Source organism: Eublepharis macularius, chromosome 11 (genome assembly GCF_028583425.1).
Source record: "Eublepharis macularius isolate TG4126 chromosome 11, MPM_Emac_v1.0, whole genome shotgun sequence".
Taxonomy (NCBI): Eukaryota; Metazoa; Chordata; class Lepidosauria; order Squamata; family Eublepharidae; genus Eublepharis; species Eublepharis macularius.
Window position 1 is genome coordinate 8,943,449 of NC_072800.1, and position 6,000 is coordinate 8,949,448.

The window sequence follows — 6,000 nt, forward strand, 5'->3', positions numbered from 1 at the left end:
GAAGATGCACATTCGAGTGCAAGCTCTTATTGACTCGGGCTGCTCAAGAGACATCATCGCCCCTGCTCTAGTCAATGGACTAGTCCTACCAACTCGGGATCTACAAAATCCAGTAATCTTTGAGCAAATGGATGGTACCAACATGAATCCTGTAACAACTGAAACCATCCCAGTGATCACAGGCATGGGACAACATTGGGAAAAGAGGTCCTTTGTCATCAGCTCTACTGCCAAGTACCCGTTAATTCTAGGCAGCAAATGGCTATGTGATCACAATCCCTACATAGACTGGGCACAAGGATGTATTACCTTCAGTCATACCAACTGCAAAAATCACCGTTGGAATCAAAACTGGGGCGAAGATCCAACTCAAAAAGAAAAGGCCCTTCTCACCCAAGAAGAAGTCAACCAAATACCCGAACCGTACTGGCCTTTTCTAAATACTTTCTCTGAAGAGGAAGCAGATACTCTACCCCCGCACCGACGAACGGACTGTGCGGTAGAAATTTTACCCGGAGCCTCACTGCCCAAAGGACGACTTTATCCCATGAGTCTCCATGAACGCGAAGAGCTCCGGAAATTCATTGACACCAACCTCCAACGAGGGTTCATCCGCCCAGCCGCTAGCCCCCACGCCGCTCCAGTCCTCTTCGTGAAAAAGAAGGATGGGGGACTTCGACTGTGCACAGATTTTCGAGGCTTGAATGCAGTGTCCACCAACAACGCCTATCCTATACCGCTCATCCGAGACCTTCTCAACGTCGTGGCCCAAGGTAAGATCTTTACGAAATTAGATCTAAAAGATGCTTACTTCCACGTTCGTATCAAGGCAGGGGATGAGTGGAAAACCGCTTTCAATACGCCCCTCGGACAATATGAATACTTAGTTATGCCTTTTGGTTTGACGGGAGCCCCGTCTGTATTCATGTCCATGATAAACGAAGTTCTACACGAATTTCTGTACAAAGGGGTGGTGGTGTACCTTGATGATGTGTTAATTTACTCGGACACCGAGGAAGAACATATTCAAACGGTACGAAAAGTCTTAGCCACCCTGATGAAGAATAAGCTGCCCATCAAACTGTCCAAATGTGAATTCCATAAAACCGAACTCACTTACCTCGGGTATTGTATCTCCCAAGAAGGTCTGAAAATGGATCCAGCCAAAATACAGGCGATCCAGGACTGGCAGAAACCCACCACCCGTAAAGAACTACAATCCTTCCTGGGTTTTGCCAACTTCTATAGAGACTTCATAGCAAATTTCGCCCAAATCACGCTCCCTTTAACAGACTTGCTAAAAACCAAAGATAAAGGGGCCCAAGCTAAAAAACCCTCTGCCAAACTGCAATGGACCCCCGATTGCCAAATGGCCTTCGATTGTCTAAAAAAGCAATTTGTAACAGAACCCATCCTCTCCCACCCCAACGAACAATCCCCTTTCATAGTACAGGTCGACGCCAGCGATACGGCGATAGGGGGGGGTTTACTACAGAAGGGGGAGGATGGTAGGCTGCGGCCTTGTGCTTTCTTGTCTAGAAAATTTTCGGAGGCGGAAAGGAATTGGAATGTGTGGGAGAAGGAGGCCTTTGCAGTAAAAGCGGCCCTTACTAACTGGAGACATTGGCTGGAGGGGGCGCGATACCCTTTCGAGGTCTGGACGGATCATAAAAATCTGGAGGCCCTCCGAAGCCCACGCAGACTGAATGCCAAGCAATTGCGTTGGGCGGAATTCTTTTCCAAATTCAACTTCACTCTAAATTATCTCCCGGGCAAAACTAACTTTCTGGCAGACGCCCTATCGCGCATGCCCCAACATAAGAGCAAACGGGAGGAGACTGTCGACACGGTCTTCTCGCCTACGCAACTTGGGGGCGTGGTGACTACTCGCAGCCGCGCCAAGCAGCCCCTCCCGGCCAACCAAGAGTGGAAATCGAAACTTAAAACTGAAGTGGAGAAGGAGGGGGATAGAGCTCCGCGAAGCAAACTGACCCAATCCCCACAAGGGGATTGGTTAGCCGGGAGCAAGTTTTATGTCCCAGACAGCCTCAGACTGGAAGTTTTGCAGCGCTGTCATGATGCTCCCACTGCTGGACATTATGGGTATCTGAAAACTTTGCACCTAATCCAAAGACAATTCTGGTGGCCGGGCATGCGCAAAGACATTTCCCAATACGTTAGTTCCTGTCCTGTTTGCCTCAGCGCCAAAACCAGGAAAGGGAAGCCTCCGGGTCTCCTGCAACCATTGGAAACGCCAAACAGACCCTGGGAAATAATATCTATGGACTTTATCACTGATCTACCTATCTCAAAAGGACATAATTGCATTTTAGTTGTGGTAGATCTGTTCTCCAAACAAGCTCATTTTATCCCCTGTACTGCTATACCCTCCGCTCGAAAACTAGCAGATTTGTTTCTAAAACACATCGTAAAATTACATTCTTTTCCGTCCAAGGTGATTTCGGATCGCGGCGGACAGTTCGTTGCCAACTTCTGGCGGGAGCTTTTGAAAATGTTAAATATTGAACAAGGCATCAGTTCAAGCCACCACCCACAAACCGACGGGCAATCCGAAAAAACAAACCAAATATTAGAACAGTTTCTTCGTTGCTACATCAATTTTCAACAAGATAATTGGGTGGACCTTCTCCCTCTGGCCGAGTTCTCATATAACAACAGTGTACACGCTTCAACGGGGGAGGCCCCCTTCAAAATTGTCTACGGAACTCACTTCAATCCCTTCCCGTTGGATGCACCCCCTCTCCATTCCTCTAAATTGCCAGATGTATCTTCGTGGTGGGGGGAGGCGGCGCAGCAATGGACTCTTATTAAGAAACACCTTGAAAAAGCCAAACTGGATTACAAAAAATACGCAGATCGCCATCGTGTGGCCGAATGGGAATTACAACCCGGAGATCATGTGTATATTTCCACAAAAAATCTAAAACTCGCTCAGACAAGCCGCAAACTCGCTCTGAAATTCCTAGGACCTTTTCCTGTGCGCAAGATAATAAATAAAGTGACTGTTGCTGTAACTTTGCCCAAGAACCTGCGCCATGTGCATGATACGTTCCATGTCAGTCTTCTAAAGAGAGCTCCCACCGACAACAAATGGCACGTCAAAGCTCCACCCATTCCAACTTTGATTGACGACCAAATACACTATGAGGTACAACAAATCTTGGACTCTAAACTCAAACGAAATCAGCTTTTTTACCTCATTAGATGGAAGGACTTTGATTCTGGTTACGATGAATGGGTGAACTCTGCACATGTTCATGCTCCTAGATTAACCAAAGCTTTTCATACTCGCTACCCATATAAGCCAGGGGGGGATCTGTTTTAAGGGGGGCAGAATGTCAGGTCCAGTGTATATCTAAACTGTACTGACTCCATTTTCTAATGCTTCTAGTGTTTGAGTGTTTTCTTCCCAGGTGCACCAGTTCCCAGGCAGCATTCCCACCGGAGGAGACTGTTTTGTCTAACACCGTTCCACCAAGCATTGGCCTTGAAGGAGAGCAGCTTCCCAGGACTGAGAGATGTTGTTTTGAGAACTGTGGGGGGAGGCTGATCCAGATGGGTATTGTTACTCTGTATCTTATGCTTGCTCTTCATTGGTAACAATGATCATGTACCATCCTGATTCTCCTATTCAGGACAGTGGACTATAATGGACCTTTTCTGCAGTAAAGTTTCCTTTTCCAAACAATGGACTTGTGTTTGCTTCTAAAGGGAACCCTGTAGTGAGTGCCTTATTTAGCCACAGTCTGACATACCACCAGGGGGAAAAAAAGCTGAATCATACCACCAGTCCATCAAGGTCCGTATTGGCTACTCAGACTGTCTTTCACATGACATACTACCTTGATCCTATTTTAGCTGGAGATGCTGGGGACTGGACTTGGTATCTTCTGCATGCCAAACAGATGTTCTACCACAGAGGCACCCCCCTCATGCAAAAGTCCATGGCATACTCAACAAGACCTCAAATGCCAGTTGTAATGGTTGAGCAGGTCTGGCATTCCAGACCTGGTAGTCTGTCTCACTCCCTTCTGCAAGAAGACAAGGTCTTTTGGTTTCAAAAGGTTTATTGTGAAAGACAGCATTCAAGCCCAGATGTACATATTCCAGGATTAGAGGTCCTGGCCGAGCAAAGCGTTGTTAGGAATGAATCATAGAACGAAAGTTGTTACATTTCACACTCCCCAAGCCCAGCCTCCCCCCCGAGTTCACACAGCAAACTTCTCAGAGGAGCGCTGAGCTGGCCAAGGTCAAGACGACAGATAAGACAGTATCCTTTCCCATGGAATGGCTCTTTGCAGGTGGTGGTGCCCAGAGGGAAAGAAGACTAAACACTACAGGATTAAACATGGCGTTACTCAGGTTAAACAGGTTCTGACATTCTGCCTCCCTTAAGATCCCTCACCCCCCGTTTTGTCCGGATATGCTTGATGGAACTATTTAAGAAGTCGGGGGGCTTTTACATGGATGGACTCTACCCATTCTTTGTACCCTTCTTCAAAGTCGTTCCAGCGAACCAAGTAAAAAAGTTTGTGATATCTGATCTTAGAGTCCAGAATTTCTTCAATTTCATAGTGAACTTGGTCATTGATCATGGTGGGAATGGGGGTGGCTGGTGATGGATGCCATTTGTCTGGTGCAGGAGCCTTTTTCAAGAGACTGACATGAAATGTTGGGTGGATGTGGAGTAGGTTTTTTGGAAGACTGATTTCTACAGCCACTTGATTAATCACTCTGTTGACAGGAAACGGTCCCAAATATTTTAAAGCGAGCTTTTTGCTGGCTTGATCCATCCTAAGGTTCTTTGTAGAAATGTATACTTTGTCTCCTGGGTGCAATTCCCATTGTTTCATACGGTGGCGATCTGCATATTTCTTGTAGTCTGCTTTTGCTTTGTTTAGGGCGGTTTGGATGGCCGTCCACTGTTCACTGAGGCTAGTCAGTTACAGCAACAACCTTTATTGGCATAAATAATACAGACATAACAGAAGAGGTGTTGTAGAATAGGGTAGTCCACCATTGGTGAAGGTCTCCCGCAGGCTGTTTACCCTTGGGTAGTTCAAAGGGGAATGCTTTGCCATCGAAGCCGTGTACAATTTTAAAGGGGGTTTCACCGGTTGAACTGTGGACTGCGTTGTTATAAGAGTATTCGGCAAAGTGGAGAAGCTCCGCCCAGTTGTCTTGTTGAAAGTTAATATAGCAGCGGAGGAATTGCTCTAATATTTAATTAGTTTTTTCCGACTGTCCGTCACTTTGTGGATGGAAAGCAGAACTGATTCCTTGTTCCATTCCAGTTAATTGCAGTAGCTCCCGCCAAAAGTTGGCAATGAACTGTCCGCTGCGATCCGATATCACCTTAGAAGGAAAAGAGTGCAGCTTCACAATGTGTTTCATAAATATTTCAGCTAGTTTTTTGGCGGTGGGAATGGTTGTACAGGGGATGAAATGTGCTTGTTTGGAAAACAAATCCACAACCACTAAAATACAGGAGCAACCCTTGGAGGGAGATAAATCTGTAATAAAATCCATAGATATTACTTCCCAGGGTCTACTGGGGGTTTCCAGCGGTTGTAAAAGTCCCGGTGGTTTCCCTTTTCTAGTTTTGGCACTTATACAGGTTGGGCATGAAGATACATATTGGGATACATCTTTTCGGATTCCAGGCCACCAAAATTGTCTCTGAATTAAGTGGAGGGTTTTTAGATAGCTGAAATGACCCGCAGTGCGGGCATCATGACAACGTTGTAGAACTTCCTTTCTGAGACTGGCTGGTATATACAGTCTATCCTCTTTAACCCTCCGCCGTTTGAGACATTTTTGCTTTGGGCGCTCCCTCCCCTTCTTTTTCCACCTCGCTTTTCACTTTTGCTCTCCACCCCTTTTCCTCTGCTTGAGTTTGCGCAGTTTGGCTGCGAGTAGTAACCACTCCTCCTAGTTGGTGGGGAGTGAATACTGTGTCAATGGTTTCCTCTCTCTTGC